General features: G+C 43.1%; 1 protein-coding gene and 1 long non-coding RNA gene across 7 annotated transcripts in view; one reads left to right on the top strand and one right to left on the bottom strand.

Moving 5' to 3' along the window:
* The window catches only part of CELSR1 (cadherin EGF LAG seven-pass G-type receptor 1), a 163,465-nt gene that overhangs the window by 104,291 nt on the left and 36,264 nt on the right, over positions 1–22,910 (bottom strand). The window lies entirely within an intron of this gene.
* On the top strand, positions 5,337–10,995 carry LOC146443229 (uncharacterized). Its single transcript, XR_014846439.1, has 2 exons — positions 5,337–9,254; positions 10,471–10,995. It is a non-coding gene; the product is annotated as an uncharacterized LOC146443229 (long non-coding RNA).

Below are 22,910 nucleotides of genomic sequence, written 5' to 3' on the forward strand. Positions count from 1 at the left end.
CTGGCCAGACTCCCCTACCCAGCTGTGCTCAGCACACCTAGCAGGGCTGCTCCCCACCTGCCTTCCTGGTAGCACATCCTGACAGGATCCTGGCCACACCATCCCCTGGTGGGTGCACAGCCCAGGAGCCCCTGCCCTGCTCTGGGCCACACCATCCCCTGGTGGGTGCACAGGCAAGGAACCCTGCCCTGCTTTGGGCCACACCATCCCCTGGTGGGTGCACAGGCAAGGAGCCACCCCATTGCTGCTCCACAGCCAGCTGCCAGCCATGATGCAGTTCCAAACGCCAGCTGAAGACAAGGATTTCCATTTAATGCTAATGTCCATGGAACCTGTGCATCTTACAGCACCCATCTGACCTGTTCAGCTGAAAAACCCCACTCCAGATTGCTACACCAGATAGATTCACAGACTGACTTGCTGGGGACTCCAGCACCTCCCATGAAGCTTGATCTTGTTTCATTTATAGTCAAAACGATTGCCTAATTACTGCAATAACTTTCTCTGAACTTTAAAGGGAGAGGGGTTTAATACCATGTACATTTTAATTCTAATTAAATGCAGAGCTAAATGTCATTAGCCAAAGACAGTTTCCCAGCAGACTGGCATGGCTTGCAGCCATATCTTACTGTGCACTGCAGTGGTGGCCGCAGTGGCTTGGCTGTGGCACTGCTGGGCAGGCAGAGATGCCAGCCAGCACTGGGGTGTACAAAGCCCAGGCATGGGCAGCACAGCTGGCCACTCACCCACAGCCAAAGGGCCCTTCATGGGCCTCTCTACCTCCCCAGCTGTAACTGTGGTATACAGGAGTCAAAAGAGGCTCCTTAAAGATCCATGAAAGAACTGGACAAACTGAACTGCAGTCATGGGATGCTCCAACGTCAACCTCCATTCTCATGGTCTTCAAGTAAATGATGCATTTTGTGCAGAGGAGATAAGAGCAGCCTGTTTACCCAAGACACTTTTACGTCACTTACCCCACTTCAAAAGGGAGAGCCCCTGCGTGAGGTGCCTGGCTGTGCTGCTGGGGGGACAACCCATGGGGTGCCACAAAAGCCTCCATTCTCCTCACAGCTATACGTCCCCTGCAAATATTTTTACTCACTATGTCTGGTTAAAGCAAGAACTTCCCCAGGCAAGCCAGAGCTCTACTGAAATCTCTCTCTTTGCAGTTTCAAAACATCAACGGATGAAAACTATTTTGGGGATGGCAAGGGTGGAGTGTAAAGAATTGGGGTGGGGGCCTGTGAGTTTCAAAACTGGGAGCAATGACAAGGAAATAGCTTCTCTGCCTCACTGTTTGCACTCACACTGCCTATTAATAACCTCAAAGGTATCCTTTCAAAACAGCATCAGCGAAATGAAATCCATCTGGTTTATTTTTCTGAATGTCTCCATATTTCCATGTTCCTTCTGCCTGGAGATATGCTTTGCTCCTTGCTGTGACCCACAGTGAAATCATGGGGACACTTCCTCCTGGATGGAGTTCAGATTTGCTATCTTGAGTGAAAAAAAAGGAGGGAACAATGAAAGAAAGACAACAGTGATGTTTTTCTGATGTCATTTCTGTTTACAGACAAGCTCTCAAAACAGTTACGTATCAACTGAGAGTTATTGATATATAGGGTGATGCAGACTTGCTCAGCTCTCTGGAACAGAAACACCTTCAGCTATGGTAGCTCAACAGGTTGCTGACTGTTGACTGAGCTCAACAGGTGCTCGTGCTTTGCTAGAAGCCCAGCTTGGGAAAATAAGAGGGTTCTTAGGCATATGGGCACTTCTTTTTTTTTTTTTTTTTTTTTCCCCTGTGCTTTCTGTCATGCTAAGACACTTGCAAATGAATACAAGGAAAAAACAGAGGGCTATCTCTCTGGGACAGGAGAAGCAGTGATGGCTACATGTCAGGTTCCACATGCACCAGACACAAGAAAAGTTGGTTCAGCTACTCCTTCTGCCCCAGGAGACTCAAACAGACCCCCAACACAAGGGACCCACACAAACAAGGCAACACTCAGGCTCTTCAGTTCACAAATTTTTTGATGGCAGCAATGACTGGGGCATGGATGTCCCAGCTGTAGCACACAAGTCCAAAAGAAAAGGTTTCAGAGCCTTTATAACTCTGTCTTTTCTCCCTTCATCTCTCAAGCTCCATGTTTAAGAATTTTTCAATTCAAGAGAATTGAAATTCAAGAGAATTCAAGAGAAGAGATGAGGTCTATCACAGTCTGTCTGCTAGGATCTGGTAATAAACACACCCACCTCCCACAGTCTGAAAAATTTAGACTTTCAACTAGCTTAATTCCATTAGAAATCCCCAGAATGAAAATACTATCTCCAACAAAATACCACATTTCCCTTCATTTTTGGTTTCAAAAGGAATAGGTTTTCTTTTTCTTACTAGATTTTTACTTGACCAGTTTAGCTGGTCTTTTCTGTTAATTGAGATCTGCTGACTTAAGCAGAGTATGAAGCAAATAAACAAATCAGAAACTTGAGGAAATAAACTTAAGCAAATAAGAAATGTAAATGAAAAACTGCGTGCATCATGTGATTAAAGAAGTAAGAACAGAAAGACAGAATAAACAGGCAAAACCACCCTTACCAAACTTTTGTAGCTTTGGGAAAGACTCACCAGGCACTGGGAATATTTATAGGAAAAATGCTGTGTACTTTGTCCAGACTTTCTATTGATAGGCGACCTACACAATCTTTTAAAAACGCAATGCAAAAACAACCCCCCTTGATTAACTAACCACCTACACATTGCTGGCCACTGGCAATGAGATCATGGTGGGTTTGGCTGCATGGTCAGCTGAGATTATTCTTGGATCCTTGCCACTAAAACGAGAATGCTGGACAAGAATCAAAAGGGACAAAGCACTTGTTTCCTGTTTCTATAGTACTGAACCTGCTGTGAGTATTTTTCTCCCCAAAACTTTTCCAAAAGCAAAAGCAGCACCCCAGACAAAATGAGGAGAATGCAAGAGCTTGACTCCTATCACTGCACATCATCTCAGGAAGCTGATGCAGAGAAAGGGCAGGTCAAGTTCTGACAGATGAAAGTGGGTAGCACAGTGACTCGGAGCCACTGGGGAAACACAGAAACTACACTGATCCTCAGAAATGATACTGTAATCTCAAATGCCTATCTAAGGATTTCCATTCAGTCGAACTGTAGAAATGAAGTCATAACTACATGATTCACTTCTTTAAGAATCAGATAAGATTTTCTGCCAGACAATTTGCAAGACATGAATCTCGAGCAAAATGGGTATTTTGCATTCTAGGACTAATGTAAGACTATCCAAAAAAAAAATCCATAAGGAAAGGTTCTCTTTAAAGGAATTCATTATAAAGGATAAACAGAGAAAAATTTGTGCTCTCAATACATCCTTATCTCACCACAGAGTCAGCAGGGCATCACCAGGAGTGTGCCAGGCTGGGCTCTGCCAAGCAGCCACATGTTTCTGGCCAAGGGCAGGCTGGCTGTGTATTCCTCTTCTGGATGATGGTGTTTTCGTTCCTATTCTGCCAAATTTGCAGGCAGTCTGGGGGAGTTGCATTTGATGAGACCAGGGTATTCAACAGCAAACAGAGCCTTACTACAAGAGCATGCCAAGACCCTGCAGGCATGTGCCCACCACAAAGCAGGGCAGGTGACTCCATGTGACACCTGCATCATGCACAGCACGAAGTTTTACTAGTTCAGTGAGAATTTATTCACCATTTCCAGGCATCCCACTGAAACTAATGCTCCCACCAGATCACTTGACATCTTAACATCTGTAGCAAAGCCTTCTCTTTCTACCCAAGCAGAATTTCCAGGTGTAAAAGAGGACACACCCAGTGAAAGCTGACATATGGTGATCTCAATGGTGCCATGGAAGCAACACTTTTCTACAGTCACGGAATAAACTTCCCATGGAAAAAAAAAGTTTCATTGTACACTGAGTTTTCCCAGGGGTATTGATATGTTCTATAAAGCCTAATGAATTTATGTATATCCTTCATTACAGTAGGAGTGGATTCCTATTCATATCTTTAAAAGCATTATTTTTCATTGTTTACATTACGCTTTATGGAAAAATAGAAAATACTGAACATAAGTAAAATATACTCAAAAACTGTCACTGTTAATGTTGAGCTTTAAAATGTAAATCACTCTGGTAAAACATGAAACTCTTAATTCTAGGAATCCTTACTCCTATAATCCCACTGATCTCAGCAGAGACTGAGCATTAGAGGCCTGCTGGACATGAAGTCTTCAGCCTGAGCTCTGAAACTACTTTGGTATGACACCAAGAATGTACAGCTTCCTGAGAAACCACTGAGTCAGAAGGATGAAATTTCACCAAGCATTAGTAGAGGTTCATCCTATCACCTTTCCATTAAACATACCAAACCCCTGCGTCCTCCATTTGTATGCATGCAGTATGAGATAAATATTATCCCTGAGAGAATATAAATACTAACTTTATTTTTAAAATATGCTTTTTAAAATATTGTAGTACACCCTGTGAAAAGCAGCTCTCTGTAAATCAGGATTTTTCCTGCAGGATGCTTCATACTGTGGAGTCACTTTCCAAGAGCTCAGACAATTGCTGAAGTTTGATCAGTAGAAAGCATTTGTGTTTCAGTGTCCAGAGCACACCTTTTCACCACCTGAGCTCTGATGTCATTTGGACAGACAGCACATCAACTCTTTGGGCTGAGTCCCTTGAGTCCAGCCACTCATTCTCTCTCTCCACTTATCAAATTAGGCTTATGCCATGGCTCAACTCAGTAACAAAGTTCTCAGAAGAAAAATGTATTTTAGCTATTTTCTAAATTTCTTCAGTTTTGAAAAACCTCTTTAGCCCTGTTTGGATTTAGGCTGTTATTTCTGTATTTGGTCAGTGCTGAGCATCTTAAACAAAGAGCTTCCTAAATGCTGAAAAAACACCAACTTTTAACACCTGTGGTCACTGCAGTGCATTAATAACCCCTGAAAACATCCCACATAGGAAGACTCGCTCCTTCTCTCCACAGGCCTACCAGAAACCCCCTTCTGCTTCCCAGCCTGCAAGAAACCTGCTGATCCCTGAGGTGGGGTCCTAAGACAGCCAAATGCTACCCATGGTGGTCCACAGCTGCAGCACCTCACAGCACCGGCTGCTTGAAGCATTGATTTCCTTGAATGTCTCACAGGTGGGCTCATGTGAAAGGGAACTAGAGCTTCAGTATTTGCATGGAAAGAACTATTTCTCTCTGGGCATGACAGCTGGTGATGGGGAGAAACGCAAAGCAGCTGTAATCCCGATCAGGCGGTTTATAGGGCTGCCAGTGGGCCCAAGCAGCACAGGAAGCAGCAGTTTGGCACAGGCCAATATCAGGGGAAAGGACAGCAAAATTCACATAAACCTGTGCTAGGCAAGGGAGAGTTTCAGCACGGTCCAGGTTAGAGGGAGCACAGGCAGCAGGGCTGGGTGGGGGCAGTGCAGTGACCAGCGGTGATGCTCAGCTGTCACCCAACCCAGCTCCATAATTCATCACCCAGACGTCATTCCTTGTGTCAAAGAATGCAAAGCAAGATGTATATGGAAGTATCATAACAGGTGGCTGCAATGTCTCGAGAAAGCATCAAGTGGAGAAACAACATTTCTTAAAGAAATCTTCCAAAGCTCTTGATCTGCAGCTCAGGCTGACTCCCATGACTGCTAACAAGAATTGGATGCAGCTCTTCCTCCAGCACCACCAGAAGAGCAGCGAATTGTCCCAGATAAGCTTTTACTGCTCTATTTTTTTATTTTTTTTTTAGCTTCTGCCTGCCCAGGAAAAACAAACTGCTGCATTTGTAGCTACAAGGAGTGGGAGGTAGAAAAGGACAGCTCACATGGGTGTCTACTCTGAGCAGCAATGCAGAAGCAAACTTCAACAGTGCATTTTGTGGGGGGAAGCTGTTCAAGCGCATGAAGCCTGTGGGGTGGGCTATGATTGGCCATACTCAAGCTTTCACAGACTCTAACTTCATTACAGTAAAATTTAGAAGTGCTTCTTTGGTTGACAAAAAAAATCTTCTATTTTGGTTCCATTAAAAAAAGAGAACAATCTTCTAATTAAGGATGGATGTAAAATCAAAAACAAAAAAGATATTAAAATCTTAGGATGGATAGATGCATAATTAAAAGGAAAAAAAAGCATCAAAATTTCAAAGAAAGTTCAAGCTCAAAAAGAGGTACTCTAGCCCCAAAAATTACCAATTTGTCTTTGTGTCCTTTTCAGAGACTTATTTGGCAAAGAGGACACTTCACAGTCTCCCCTTACGGAAATCCAACGCCACGCTCTTGCTTCACGACTGCTGCCGGCTCTGTGTTTAATGGCTAAACCCTTTCACGTTTGTCTCTGAAAGAGCCTCTTGTGAACAGGAAGCTGTGCTGTGACACCAGGCTCCTGTGCTCTTCAAAACAGCTCAAGCTCTGTAAAATGACCTCTCTCAACTTGCTTTTTCAGTTGGCTCAAGACATCTCCTGCATGTTGTTTCTCCAGCAGTAACCTGAGGCTTCAGAAAATGCTGTAACAGGTGGTTAAAGTTAAGTCAGCAGCCAGAAAGAGGAAACATTTTAATATTACCTACCCAATGCACCTTTTTGTCTTTTGATCCACACTCAAAATCAGAATTTAGAATTTTTTTGTACTGGTCTGTGACTCATACCCAGACACTACTCAAGGCCAATATTACAATTTCTTAATATACAGCATCATTTACCATCTGCTGCATTTTACTGACAGCATCTGGCAAGCACAGGATGCTCTGGATATCATGGAAGTACAGAGGGGCTCCTTAGGTCTCTAAGTGTATCTTGTACCTCTCTTTCACAACTGTTTTTATTTGCCAATCAAGTAATGATGTTTCTGTAATTACTTTCAAGTACTGATCTCACTTGGTGCATGCTGTGCACTGCTGTGCAAGGGGTGGGATTTCAATAATTATGCTGTCCTAGAAACTACCAAACCAAAATCCCAAGTCACCAGAAGAAGCTGAGAAATGTCAAAAGAAATAATGTGGCAACAAGAAGGTCATATGAGCAGGGAACAGAATATTTCTCTATTACCACTTAGCACTGTAAAATAAATAGGGTGCTTCCCTCTATTCTTTCCAAGCACATAATAACACACTCAGCAGTGCTGAGCTCAAAACAGCCTCTACCCAAAGGAGCCAGGTAACCACTCTGCTCTGAAATACCTTTGGTGTCCTGGAGCTATTTCAGGTTTGCATACAGGTAGCAGGAGGCAGAAACTGGCCAAATCACTTTAAAAAGACTGAACTTCTTTGAGATATTAAGACCTGAGAACTCACCTCTTAATACGCCATTGCTCTAATTTCTCTTCTTAAAGCATTTGCAGCAGTAATCAGAGGTGATCACTGAGCTCCATCCTGCACCTTTAATTAAAGTCTGTTTCTGAAAGCCCTGTCTAGAGAGGCTAATCCCTCTCTCCTCAGCTGCTAGTCTTGCACAGCAAGGCAGAGAGGCAGATACGTGTTTGAGATAGTGAACAGGTCCCAGTTTGGCATCGCAAAATGTCACAAAACATCTACTGATACTGAAGCCATCTACTTCAAATGCAAATTGCCAGCAGTCAGTAAAGAAGTGGGGCAGAGAAGCACGTGCAGGAGAAAACCATGAATGCAGATATGAAATTAAATTCAGTGGTAACTACATATTAGTTTTTGTTTGGTACGTGTAGAAGTGTGGGTTTGGGTCCTGTCAGCCCTTGTCTGAAGCTGATGCTTCTGCTGGAGCAGATGCAGAGCTTGCAAAGACAACTGTAGGAATTCCTACCTCAGAGCTCAAAAGAGATGAGAAAGAAAGCCGAGCTGTCATGCCAACAAAAGCAAACATAGTCCTCAAAGCAGTAGTATGGTGGCTCCTCATAGGATCCTCATGAGCTAAGGAACAGCATCAGAGAGCTACCATTTTGCTGTAGGCATGGCATATCAAGATTTCCACACCATTAAGGTCACACTGCAGCCTTTACTTGTGATACATTGCCACTTACCCTCTGCTCTGTCAGAACAGCAGGGTTCCATCTCCCAGCATCAGATTTACCCTATGATTCACCTCCTCTCAGTGTCTGTCCCTCTTTCCGCCTCCCAGAGTGACCACAAAGTCTTCCCTCCTTTTTTCACCACAAACTTCTCTCTTCTGAAGCACCGATGGGAAATTGCCCTCCTGTGATGGCAGGTGACAGCAGGTGCAAGTGGCTGCAGCCACTGACACCTTCTTCACATGTTAATGTGGATAAGGGAGGGTCCCAACTGCAAATGCAGGTGTATATGTACACAGCTGACTGATGGCTTTGCCCTTCCACCATCCCTCACCCTGAGTGAGATATGAAAAACTAAAAAACTGAAGCCTGAAAAACTTTTACCATCCCTTCCTTCAGCCCCAAGGGCTGCTTGTTCTGCATTCATACACCTGGCTCTGCGTCTCAACAGGCTACTAAAATACCAGAAGATAAGAGTAACAAAGCAAAGGTATCTCTTGCAGAAAAGGATTTGTAGTCCTGGGGCATATGTCTGTGGAGAATTTACTATGTGGGCTTAGAGACTGCTCAGACTGACTGAGCTGCAGCTCCCGCAGAGACCAATGCATGGAAAGGGACACAAGTAACCCAAAACTCTACAAACTCACAGTCAAGAAGCAAACATGAGCCAAAGCCTGGAGACAGAGAGATGACCTAAGTGACCGTGACTGGTATTCCACAGTGAAGAGGCAAAACTTGTAGCCTGTAACAAAGAGAATGGGATGTGATGCTACCTTCTGGGAGTTTAGGATGGGATTAATAAAATAAACATATGGAGGGTAGATCAGCTCAAGAACAGAGGGGAATTTTCTGAGTCAGTATTTTCAAGTGAAAACTGATGAGGAGGGGGGCAGGGAAGTCAGTGCTTAATAGGATCATGTTAAAAATGTGAGACTAGAAAAGCCAAGAGGAAGCCCTCTCTGTGCCTGCTCTGGTACCCAGTGCAGGTCAGCAGAGATTGCACAGCAGCCAAGGGATGCAGGAGTGCCACAGAAACAAACCTGCAGCAGCAGGGCTCACGGGTGCTTTCTTCAATGAAAGGTTAGCAGTAAGATTAAATGGTCTTAAGCAAAGAGGGTGCTAACCTCCCTCTGTTCACAGCTGACAGTTTAGAAGAGCTTCAAGATAAGTGCAAAACACCAGAGGAGGCACTTGGCTCAGGGGTCTCATTACTGGCTCCAGCATATAGAGTAGAAGAGTTTTTCTTAATCCCTAAATACACATTCTCACTCCTCAGTTGTACACCACAACATACATTACAAGAAGCTAAGGCACCCATGGTACACTGATGGCTGGTGTTTGCCTCCACTGCTGACAGCCCCGCAGTGTGTAAACATCTCCCTAACACAGACATACCTCTCAGGTTTGTGTAATCTGGGTTTTCTGCAAGCCTTAGGGAATGCCTGAATATGTCACTCTGCAAAGCCAATTCTCTGCTGGCCCTTTTTATGGCTTAAAGAAACCCTGAAAAGTCAAAATACTAATTGAAAAAGTGAAATATAAATGCTTGGTGACAGCTACATTGATGTACACAATGGGAAAGAAGTGATCTATGCAAAAGTGTTAATAAATGATGCAATTTGTGACCTAGGCAACATGACCAAACAGGGAACAATGATTCTTGGACTAGCAGTGGAGAGGGAGAATAGAGGCAGAGGGGTGGGTGATGCAATGCTAGATGTTGCTAACAAAAACCCCTATGACAATGAAGAAAATAAGGAGATAAAACATGGGAGTGAATAAATGGGACAAAACCCAAAGCAGTGTTTAGACAAAACCAAAGTTGGACATCAGGAACAGATCATAGCACAGCATAAACCTGCTTGGCTTTTCACACCTTGTAAAGAGGTAGGGAATTTTAACACACTCTGCATTTCCACACATGGTAACAAAAATACTTTCTGCTAGCAGAGCTATAGAATAATTCTGTGATACAGAAACAGTAGAATCTAGCTACAAGAAAAGAGACTTGAGAAGACTTAAGAATTAAAGGAACAACTACCTGGTAATGCAACATGTGGTAGTTTAGTGCTAGTAATGAACAAATACAGCAGGTAGCACAGTTAAAATTGATTTGCCAAATACAAGTAAATTGTTAGTTCTAGTAATGCTTCCATCTGCAGGATTCAGACATGACAGAAGCCAATTTAACCCAGCATGAACTTGGCTGGTTGCACTTTTTTTAACATACACTAGTTACTGATAAAAATTATACATGATAAATGTGGAATATCTTCAGAGTGTTTTTATTCGAATCACAGAAGTAACTTCCTGTCCACCTGGACTGGAGAGATGGTCACAGTGTTGAATTCACAGCTGCTGCCTGTGCCAATCTAACTGGGAGCACTGCACTGCCTTACTTTAACTCTTACCTCCTTTAATTCCTCTCTCTCTCTCTCCCCGTAGCTGGCTGCAGTGCAGCCCGTGGGCTTGGCTCCCGGCACTCCATGAAGCCATCCGGAGAAGGCACATTCACGATTCAGGCTGGGACTCCTCGCTGAACGCGAGTTTCCCAGCCAAGCCAGCTGCCTGCCCCGCAGCAGAGCTGCTCATCCTGCGGCAGCTCCCCGCGCCCGCCTGGCCCCTCAAGTACCAGTTTGTTCAGCTCAATTAAACAGCTCCCTGTCAACGTGCCTTGGGAAAGGACAAGCTTTCCCTTCCAGTGAGTGACAGAGATGGAAGCTCCTGCATTCATTATGTTCAGGCTGCTTTCAGAAGGACATATGCCTCTGTTTAGCCTGGTGGCACCTTGACAGGCACCAAATTATGTTTGGGGATTTTATGAGCAGGAAATACTTGGTTTCTCTTCTTGATGCCTTTGTCACAAAAATTTACTAAGTAATTCGTGTAAATGAATACAGAAATACCAGAACTTCTAGTTAATCTATTGACGTATTGATAAAAGTAATAATAGATAATTTTCTAAAGTGATTATTTACAGTACTTCTGAATCTTTCCTAAGGTCACCTCTTGAGCCACCTGATAACAGTTTCAGGTTTTAAGCTCCATTTCACCAGTAAAGGTTGTTTTTAAATTATTTTAAATCAAATCCTAGTCACCCAGAAGGCTCCATCCAACAGGTGCCTCATGCTTGGCAATGCACTGCGGTGTAACCCTCCTGCTGCAGCACAGCAGCTCTGTCCTCACCTATTGTCCTCAACCATGAGAAACTTTCCTCCATCCTCCCTCCACCTGACATGCTCAGGAACCTGTTCCTCTTGACACTATTGCCCCAGAGGAAAAAAAATTACAAACATTCAGCTTACTAGCTGGAAATGGTTTAAGTGTTCTCCTCCTTGCAGAGCTGAGAGTGAGGAGCTGAAGGGTGATGTGTGTGAGAGTCCTTTGATAAGAGGCCAAGCAGTGACACAAACAAGATAATCAGGCCTTCAAACTAGACATGCACATCTGGAACAACTATTTCTAGCTTCCATCTGACAAGAGAATTATCCTGCTAATAGGAATCTTTCACACCAGGTTGAGTGCCCCAGCAAACGCAAAAAATTAAATGGGTTTAACTTAGCTTCTCTCTGGCTCTTACTGGTGGCTGAAACACTGACTCATGCCATGCAGGAAGGGGCAGGATATTGCTCCAAGTTTTCTCAGGGATAGGTTCAATCCCAGCTTGGTCACTCTGGGGCCTTTTGCATTAAAACTCCAACTATAGTAATTTTGGGTGCAAAAAAAGTGGCCTCTCAGACACAACTGTGGAACTGCACATGGACCATCCAAAAAACCAAGCCCTGCACACTGATCTCCAGCTTCCCATCGTGAGGGAAAGCAGGGCTGTCCCCAGACCATGCAGGGTAGGGCTGTTCCCAGCACCCTGTGTGGGGCAGGGTACCACACGTCGTGAGGACACCACCAAGGGCACGACACAGCACCTCTTGTCCAGTGTTATACCCAGCAACAGAAGCACCCAGCTGGGCCTCTCACTGTGCTCCTGCATGGTGGGCTCTGTGTGAGTGGTGAGCTGTCTGACAAAACAGCAGAAGTGTACAAAACATCTGTCCCCAGCTCATATTGGCAGGGAAAGAGGGATCAGCCTCCCGAGCGCAGCCTGGGTCGGTTGAGAAATGCACTAACTCCCAAAGAATGAGCAGCTCGGCTCCTGGTGGTTGATGTCAGCTGCTCCTGACTTCTCTTGCCTCAGGTGAGTTGATTCATGTGTTTTATAGACATGAAGTATGAAGAATGAAAGATGCTATTGTTCCCTGAAGATCCCCACAGGATGCAGCTTCCACTGCTTGGTCCTGTCTCTGCCTCCTTACCAGTAGTGCCGAACCACAACTTCACAACCCAACGCTGCCATTTTTTGAGAAGCTCAGGTCAAGGTCATTCCTCAACTGACCTTTATTTTCCTTCTCCTGAATCCAACTAACCACACCTCTGAGCACACAAGATCATGGGAAAAAAACTGAATGCAGACCAGGCTTCTGCTTTCAACTCTTTCCCTGATCTGGTTCTCCTTGCCTCCCCGCCTTTGTTTTTTTCTCACCAGTCTGGGGTGGGTAATGAAAAGAGAATATGCATTTTGCCTCCAGCAATAGTTTTTTTAGTTCAAATCAGCTGCCTCTGACTGGAGTAAATGATTCTGGTACAAGAATGAGATGTAATGCACAGCAAACTGATATAAGAAAAACCTGATGGTAAATTTACTGTTTGCTTCAAGGACAGCCTCTATCCTGACCCCTTCTTGCCTGCAGCAGCTCTGGTGCTTGACATACTGCTGCCTTCCCACAAAGAACAAGACCATACATGCACCTACAGCTGTTCCAGAGGTTGATTTGGGGCTGAGACACACAAATGTCTGTGCTGCTGGAGACAGCCAGAGTCTTCCATACTGACCTGGTGAAGACAACAGCTCCACAGGATGTCTGGCAGGACACTTGGTGCCTGGCTGGGACACCCTGCCAAGCCCGCATGGCAGCTGAAATCACCAACGTGCACTGCAGCCTCGCCGGAGGAAAGCCAGAATTTGGATGAAACCCATTAATACCAGCCCAGCAATTAACAACCCACAGCTCTCAGTACAAGAAAATCAACTACTGAGCCATTTGAAGTGTAGCACATGTACATACATGAAAATACTCAAAGGGAGCTTCAAAGGATACACTGGGGAGGGTAAGAGGAGGAGGAGCTGCAGAGGCTGAGCGCTGCCCAGAATAGGAGCCTACAGCAGTTTTTGTCTCACTGCTTTTGCCAGTTGCCTTTCATAAACAATGTTTGGGAGAAAAAGCCTCCATAAATGTCAACAATTGCAGTTTATTAGATGGTCCATGACCTACTTGTAAACCAACTAAATTTCTTAATTATATTTGCCTTTAGATGGTAAGAACTACACAAAAATTGGTAGCTTTTGTGAAGCTATAAGGGAGCAAATTACCAGCTTCCGGCACCTTCCTAACAGCTCAGCAACTTCTGGCACAAGCTCATTCAAGGAGGAGTATGGAAAAAAGAATACGTTTGTGAGAAAGAATGCCTATCATCTGTTATTGCTGTATTTCTCCAAAGCAGAGCAAACAGCGAGCTCAGGTAAAGCTCAGACACACAGAGCACGCCTTCCGAGGGCACTGAAGAGGGATAAAATTCAGCTGGTTAACTTGTATAGACTAGCACTTAGTGTAGCACTAGCACTTAGAAGGTTTTAGCAATACTTTAAAACATGCTGGGAGAAGCACATCAATCTGTCTCCACTAGACTAATGCTGGTTAGCTCAGGGGTCTGCAGCCTTTGAGGAGTTCTTCCTCCCTGAATCAGAGACTGCCTTTGCCAAGAGAAACCAAGCAAGTTCTTGGAGAAGCTGCTTCTGCAACGGGTAACATGCTGCAGACCCAGTGATTGATAGTATCACTGGGCAAGCTAGTGGCACTCTGCTCCTGGTAAATTTTATTGATCATTAGCCTATGTTTCTGATTCCTCATTTTATTCAATGCAGATTTATTTTACACTGAAAGGAAATTAGCACTGAAAGGCTTCTTAGAAGGAAAGTTAATTAACTAAAAACTAAAAAATATTCATGAGCTGACCTTCTGGCCCCAAATTAAAGTTTACCTAACAAATTAAAGAATAATAAGACAAGTAAAATAATACCTTCATAGAACATAACAATTAAGCAATTTAAACAATAGAAAGATGCACTGGACATATTTCAACTGAAGATGGGAACAGCAATGTAACCCCCTTTCCTGTATAAAAGTACTTTTGTTTGCCACCCCAACTTATCTGGCTGATCATCATAATTCTACTATTTATTACAGCATGTAAAAAAGGATTAAAAAAGAGAAAACACTTGCAGATTTTTCATCTAGTCCAGAGTATGCAGTTAATTATTATTCGGGGTTTCACTGCATTCCTATATTGCCACTCACTCGCTGCCTGGGCTGCTCAGCTCCTTTACACTCCAGCACTAAGCTTTTCTAACCTGGCCCACATACAGATGTCCCCCGGCAGGGCATGGGGCCACAGCAGCAGCAGCTCCCACCGCACTGCCCATCCATCCCCTGCCCCCTGCCATGCCAAATGCTGCCCACCCACAGGCTCCTGAGCACCACCTCCACCAACACCCCCTAGAGCCCCCACTAGGAAAGGTTTGCAAAACCAATGGCTCTGCTTTTTGGGCCACCAGACTTCCCAGAGCACCAAAACGCCACCTGAACATGTTAAGCTGAAAGCACTATGCAGCTTCCAAAGTGCACCAAAGGGTCTCTCTGTGCTATTTTGCAGATCACTGTTTCAGAAACAAGTCTGAGAGACTTCAAACAGCCACACGTTCTGCAATTGAAGCTTCCACAGCAGATCTTTTTCAGTGCAAGGAAGACTACTAAGTGGTGCTCTACTCTGCATGGACGCAGAGAGAAAAACACTCCTTTCTGGGATTTTGGTTTGATGTACGGGAGACCTGCAAATGCAGATGATGTAGGGTTCAGATACTCTATTTGCTGACTCTGAAATACCTCCCAATTCGTGCCAAGCCCCACTTTGAAAAGTAAAAGGCAGACAGAAGAGTAGCCATATTGAAAAAAATAAAAATAAACAACTAGAAAAATCATTACAAGTCTAGTACCCTACTGCACAATTTCAGAAACGCCAGAGAGGAATCTTATTCTCCCTCCTGAATTGGGAGTTCCTTCCTGATTCAATTTAAAATTAATTTATACTTCTAGACCTCCTCAAATAATTTTTTTTTCCCTAGAAAGACACACCCCCACACCCCCACCAAAATGTCCATTAAGAATTTGGGGATGAAAGGTTGACAAGACTTTCCTTTTAACATGCTGAAAATCCCACTTGCTGGATTCTAACCTTTCAGCATTTTAAACGATCTTGTTGCAACCTGTTTGTGGTTCACCTCTGGTTGCTTGGGAAGCAGTAGCTAACATGTACAAAATATAAGACTAGTGACTAACTAGCAGAGGAACAGCTATCTTCAGGGCAGGACTGAGCTATAGCCAAGAATTAGCCCTCAGAAACTGAGCCCCCCACCAGTAATCCATGCTAAGGAGCTCTTGGAAGAGCCAAATGGCATTACCCTCTTCTCAAACCTCTTTCAAAAATGCACTGGTTTAGGAGGTGGTTGATGTTCAGACTGTTCCCCCGAAGCTTTTCTCTCCCTCCTCTGTGCACAGCCCTGGGGAGCTCATGGAGTCACCAGAGATGTGTTTGCAAACATGGACGGAAGAATTCACTTCCATCATGAATAGCGTATTTTTACCAGTTTTATTTCCTTTTCACTGCTCTACACAGGGCAAACGGCCTTTTCAGTAAAGCCTGTATTTGTGAAGGGTGGAGACATTTGTTTTTAGAGTGCTTACAGAGACTATTTCAAAAACATTTCTTGCTTTCTGGCGTTATGTTGTGTAAATAGAGAGAAAGGATTCCCCTATCACTGCTTGACTTCAGCTGTTAGCAAGTAATCCACACCTTCACTAAGCCTTTTGTGAAGAAAATTATAAAAACGTATTACTATCCAAACAACCACCTGATTACTGTTTGAGCTCTTGTGTTCTACTAAGCTTGTGTTCACCCACCTGAGAGGCCCCTCAGAGAGTATAGGGATCAAGGGATTTTTTAGGCAGGTAACACTCCAAACTAGCCACAGAAAATATGTGTCTCTCCTTTGAAAGGAAAAAGCAGAAAGTTGTCAGCAATGGCTCTGCTGATGTCCTTGCAGCTGCAGCATGAGGGATCACACCCAGTGAAATCCCTGTGCACAGCCCATAAACCTACTGCAGTCAGAACTGACATGGGTTTCTGTGTGTGTGTAAAGGGGTATCTGTCAGGAGCTGTCCCTCCAGCCATGGGTGCAGAAGTCACCCCAGTGCTTGGAAACACTCCAGACTTGTCACCACATGCCATGAAATAATGTTAAGTTACTCAAAAACAGGGCTGAGAGATCTTTATAAATCTGCAGAGAAAGGGCAATTTTATTAGCAACTTTTGGGTGGAGCATTAGAAGACCCCTGAAGAAAAAAACCACATAGGTTCAGTGCACATTTCCAGCCCACCCAGCTGAGCATGTGTACAGAGCTGTTGCAAAGCAAGGGAGCACTAGAGCTCAAGCAGAGCAGCTTCACACCATGCTTCATGCACAACTGATGGAAGACTCAGGCCACCAAAACCCACTCAGGTCGGTTGGAGAAGAGCTGGTTGGTTTATAGCAAGGCAAAAGAAACTAGTCCCTTTTTATCTGTGTATCTGAAGTCTGCCTGGAAGTAAAACACCATCCTCACCCCTGAGGATGCCAACCTGACATAACTCCTGATTTTGCTGAGGCTTACAGGGCTACTACTGAAGAGAGAACTTGGCATCCCTGGTTCCAACAGTAAAGCTAACAGCTCTCTGAGTCTCAACCAAATGCTCAAACAGTAACACATGTGCCCTGGGCGTATGAGAATAATCTGGAACACCCATCCCAGCAAGACCCATCCCAAAATTGCCTTTACAGTTCAAATCAAGATTTGCATGTGGTCTAGCCTACTCGGTCTGGCGCCCCATGAAGGCTGCACCCCCTGGTTCCCAGCCCTTGGCAGGCTGCAGGCTGCCAAATTCAGGTTTCATCGTCCCTGCACGGCGCTCATTCCTTTTGGCAATGCTCATTCCTTTTGAAATGTATGTGGAATGAAATATATGAAAAGAAGGGGAAAAACCTAAGCATAATGTGTCTCTAATACTTCCATTAACTGGGTTTATCTAACATATGCTTCTTTTCCTGATCCAGGCACACAGGGAAAATACAGGAACATGCTTGTGCTCCCTAACAGACACCACAGAGCCAGCACATAGTGCACACAACAGATTCCATAGCCCCCCATTATCCCTATTAAAACCTGCCTTGTCACAAGGACAGTGAAATTTTTTGGACGACATAAATGTCTGCTTCATTAACCAGCAAAGGCCTTCACCTTTGTGCTTTACAGGGAGCAATAGGCTGCTGGGGCTAACTTAAGACTCTGCATTTAATGCTTGTGTGTCCTTGTGTACAGAAGAGAGAACAACGCCTTGAGGAGGGAGTGATGCCTCTTATCACATCCCTATCTCCTCAGGATCTGTGTGCACTACCTGAACACCCTGCTCATGCAGGAAAGTGATGCAGCTTGCAGAACTTCATTTGTTCGTGTCAGGTCCTGTTACTTGGTGTAATACAAAAAATTGAATTGTATCTTGAAGACAGGAGGCTGGTCTATTTACAAAAGCTTTTTTCAAATCTGAAAAACACAAGCATTTTTCAAACTGTCTGTAATTGCCCGTAAGATTTGCTGTACAAAGTTGCAAAACAGTACAGCAATGCTCCTACAGCTGTCCTGTGCAAAGGCTGGAGGCAAATGAATTCATGTTGTGGAGACACAAAACCAAAAGAGGAGAAAACACACTGGTTCTTCACTGCAAACATTTTAAGCGCAATATATAAATTTTCTTCAAACTATATCTTTGCTACCACATCTTTAAATTCATATCAAAAACCATATAAACAAGAATAAACCATGATCAGTCTGAATGACAGCAAAGTTGCACACTGAAAGCCTACGGCTTCACCGTTTATTTCTACATACAAACTCTGAGCCAACAGACCTTAAAACCAAGTTTACCATTTTTCAGAATTATGTAAATGCATAATTTGGAAGATCACCTTACTGGGGTCACCTGTGATGGAATTTACTATGTTGACACTGACTGAGTAAGGACTATTTATTTAGGTCTTCAAATGATCCCAAAATAGACACCTCTATCACAATCTTAGAAAAAGTGCCAAAGTGAATGAAGAAGAGATGTATCAGAGATCCCCTCTGACACCTGGGGCCTCTCGCTGCCCCTGCTCCCAAATATCTGCCACAGCAGCTTCTCCTGGGTTAAAAAGGACAGTTCAGTCCTTTTATTTTTGTTTCCTTGCAGAGACTCCATAATAGCAATTTCAGTTGCTGCCAAAATACAGAGGCCAGTTCTGTGTTCTGGACTGGGCTCCGTTGGTTTGGGGCTGAGCGCTGCCAGGCATGCTCCATAGAGGCCACTGAATAAAGGCCACTGAATTAATTGTTCTATTAAAATACAACATGCATAATCTGTTTAATTTTTAATTATTCAAGTACTAGCTGTAAAACAACTGAAAGACCAATTATTTTCATTTACTTTGATACTTTACAAACCCCTGAACAAAAAAGACAATGAACTGAAAATTGATTATCAAGGAAAAGAATAAAGCTTAGGTTCTATTGTTTGCTGTAAAGAGAGAATTGTAATTATATGAATGCATTTTAATTTGTATCTATTTGCCTAATAATTTAGGTGCATTAAGTTATTTTTTTCACAGAGTTTCATTATACTGTGTTTTAAATCTTTAATGGGACTGCAATGGAAAAAGTGATTGTCAAGATCAAAAATAAGAGAAGGAATTCAAACTGGCATGATATCAATAGAAGTCTTAATCCAGTTTCTAATGAAAACAATAGGAGTTCTGGCATTCACTCTAATGGAAGCAGATCCAAGCCTAAGTGTCTGCACTTCAGGACTTTGCACAATTTCCCTTAGCTTTCAACTTTAATGATACCATTCCACACATTCAATTTTTCCCTTGTGAATTCACACTTTTGCAGGAAAATATCAGCGTGTTTCACCTGTGGATCTGAGTTTTGGTGAGGAGCTAAAACATTAAGATCACAAGCCAAATACTATTCTCACATTCACAGATGCCAACGTTAAATAATCCCAGTGGTTCTGATGAGGTTTACACTACTCTGACCGTAAACAGACACATGTATGCATACTGAAAAAATACAAATGCTTTCCCTTTCTTAGAGCATGAAAGCTCAAACTTCTAAAATTGAATGTTTCCAGACTTAGGATTTTATTTTTTCTCTTTCCCCAACTCCTTCAATTTAAAGAAGTTCCACTTTCAGACTTGAAGATGAACCATTTCCATCTGTAGACACTGAATATGATAATTTTTCATGTATTGGAATTGTTTGTGGTTTTTTGTTGGGGCATTTTCAGTGTGGAGTTTTTTTTAACTCAAAGTAACTTTGTCCACTATTTCCTGTCTATTTCAAATGCTGCTAAGTAACTATACAAACAATACAAGCAATTTCTCACTCAAAACGCACTTTACAGAACTGGAAGTTGCACTGCCACATAAAATCCCAGTATATGACTACATATTGCATAGACATACTCACACACACACATATATATATGTGTATGTATACATATATGTGTGTATTTATACACACACACACTTACATATGGATTGAGGGCAAACACTGACAGTGAATGAGAGTCATATCTTTCAAGCAGTGAGATTTAATTCCTGTGTCCTTCACATGCTGGGAAACACAAGTTCCCCAAGACACAGCATGTATTCTTCCCATCCCATTCTCCTCTATCACATATGCCCTCTCTTAATAAAGCTGTAAACAGGAATCTTTAGGCCTTGAGAGACAGACATTTTGCCAGATCCTGGACACCAGTTATTTCTCATCCAAGAGGGCTGGGAGGGAACTCTGGAGCAGTCAGGAAAGGAAAACTTTTCAGTTAGAGTGTCCAACATCAGCATCTTCCCACAGCACACAGCCTTCTCCTTTCCCTGCCTCACCTCGGAGGACTGCTTTGCTTCAGAGCCAGTTCCTGACTCTGCCCATTGTTCCCAGTTGAAGGAAGTCAGAATTAGACTGACTTGTGTCTAAAATAAAATGCAGTTTATTTCTTTCAGAATACAAACCCAAAGGCCCTGGGACTTCAACTTCTCGAGGCTCTGTACATCCAACTCCCCTCCCTTCAGAGCCAGACTGCTGTTTCTCTCCCGGTTCACTCAGCAGCAAAGGTTTTCACTCTGTGATTCAACACCACTTTTGTTAACCAGAACAAAATACACGACTTGATTTCTTTTAAAGAGGCTTTATCATGACCCAGGGCTGGAAACACTTCATGTGTGTGTTTGTACAAAGTAGTCCATCACAAACTTCAAAAGACTATCACCCAGAAAACTGCGTACCTAAAAACAGACGAGTCTTCACAGCAATGTTATCTTTAAAGCCAAAGTAGCAGTTGTGCTACTTAGTGTTCTGGTTCAAGCCTGAAAGACTCAAAATAAAGCTTTCAACCTTTTAAGTGACTCCTCTTCTGTTTATGCAGAGAATAAACCTGTATAAATATCTTTAGCGCATCTGCCCATGTGCTTATTTTTAATTAGTCTAATTATCAAACACCTCCTTAGGCAAAATTTTCACACACTAAGGGCCCCACATAATGTGCTTTTATATAGGCAAAGTCCTGTCTTTCTGCCTGGACAAAACTGCTGGGAAGAGAAAGGAGACATGTCCAAGAAAACCTAGAAGCATGATGACTTTGTAGATAATTTTTACAGAATTCATAAGAAAATTAAAACAATTTACTACCTGATTTGCCAATCTTTCTGAAAGAGAGTGAAGTTGAGACAGCACTTGACATACTCCTTTTACAATTACTGTATAAAATTAGCCAATTTCTCCTACACAATGTACGTTGTAGAATAAAAAAGGGGTTTAAATAGAAGGTTTCTGCTGTGAAAAACTTGAGAACATACAATCAGTTGTCGAGTAACTGATTTTGGATTTAATAAAAGAGGAATCTCAGTCAAGTATGCTGTTTTCTTTTTCTCAGCAGCACAGAAAGGAAGTTCTACATTCACCAAGACAGCCCATCAATAAACTTAAACCCTAGGCTGGAGAACACCATTGTTACGAACACAAAGATAAAGACCTCCCGGACTGAACAAAGTACCCAACATTTTGACGTATTAAGCTTTCACAGTCTAAATATTTTTCTTGAAAGTAAATCTCTCCTTTACACACTTTTCCCCATTATTGCATTGTCAAATTTTACACGTAAGTAAATAATGCCTATGGATTGAAACAGGAGTGCATGTCTCCAGTATGCAAGGCTGTCACTATTCATATTTTGGCCTTAAACAGTCCCATGTAAAATAACCTTCTCAGCTTATACAGCCAGTAATCGTTTTAGGTTTTGTGTTCCCTTTCTGGTGGAACAATGATAAATTTTTGGACGTTAGCTCACACCTGTCTGCCTGATCACTTCCCAAAGCTCAGAATGTATGGAATTGCGTTCCCCCAAAACACCCAACAATGCCAAGAATGCATTGCTCCTGCCCAAAGCAGCACAAAAAGGAAAAACAGAGGGCTAATATTTTGAATGGAAGACAATGAGTGGTGACCAAACGGGACAGTTACATTGCCCCACCTGCCACAGCTGGGAAATTGATACATGGCTATAACTGTACTACACATCCCATGTGTGGTTACGTCAGTTCTTAAATATCTATCTACATATCTGAAACAGAAAGTTTATAAATCTCCTTATTAACCACTTTTCTGTTAATCCTCTCCTCTGGTCATAAAAACCTTCACACCCCATAGGAATCTCACTGCAAGACCTCAACTGTGAGGAGCTAGGACCTGTGCCAGAAGAGCCAACTCAGGTCCACCCTGGTAAGAGTTACTTCTCAGAGTAGCTCTGCAGCTCTGGTCTTGGCCTAAGTGCACAAATATGATGAAGTAAGGCAGGCTTGTGTGATCAAGCTGGTACTCGAAGCAGCATAAACCAAGCCCTTTAATAGCCATATTTTTCAAAGCAGCAAGGTGGTCACTAGGATGAGAAGTCAAGCAGTGTTTTCTCTCCAAGCAGCTCCCACTGGCACTGCAGGAGCAACGGGCACCTACTTGATGAGCTGTCCCAAGCCGCCCCAGGCCATCCATCTGCCAGAGCAACAACGTGTTCTGCAAGAGCTTTCATAGTTTTCACTCATCATCTTCAGGTGAAAACACTTACTCATCAAAACAGAAAAATACATTGATGAAAGAGTTCTCTATTAATAATGGAAAGCGGTACATGGCACACCATTAAAATCTTCACATAAGTTCCTCTATTATGTTGTTCAAATAATCCTGTTTCAATAGATGTAAGTTTTAAAAGGGAATTTATAGATTAATTATTTTTCTGTTTGACAGAGGGGGATTCCTGCTGTGAAGGGGAACATATCCTTATCATTCTTCTTTTCAACATTTCAATGCTGCCTGACACAGAGTCCTCACCCAATATTTTGGAAAGAGAAAAATAATGAAATAAGAAATCTGTTTCCCTTGTTTGGGAACCAGAACCACCCAAGATATGTCTGTGGCACAAGGAATGAATCTTCTGCATGACAGCTGCACTGTGCAGAAGGTACAGTAGATTTGGTAGTGGACATTCAAATTTGATAATATATACAGCAAAGCAAACATACCAACACAGCATATGAATCCAATCACATCTACAAGTCAGGAAATAATCTGAGCAGATGTTATACAGTTAACTAGTGC

The sequence above is a fragment of the Lichenostomus cassidix genome, chromosome 1Aa (assembly GCF_008360975.1).
Source record: "Lichenostomus cassidix isolate B80296 chromosome 1Aa, HeHo_3.0, whole genome shotgun sequence".
NCBI lineage: Eukaryota > Metazoa > Chordata > Aves > Passeriformes > Meliphagidae > Lichenostomus > Lichenostomus cassidix.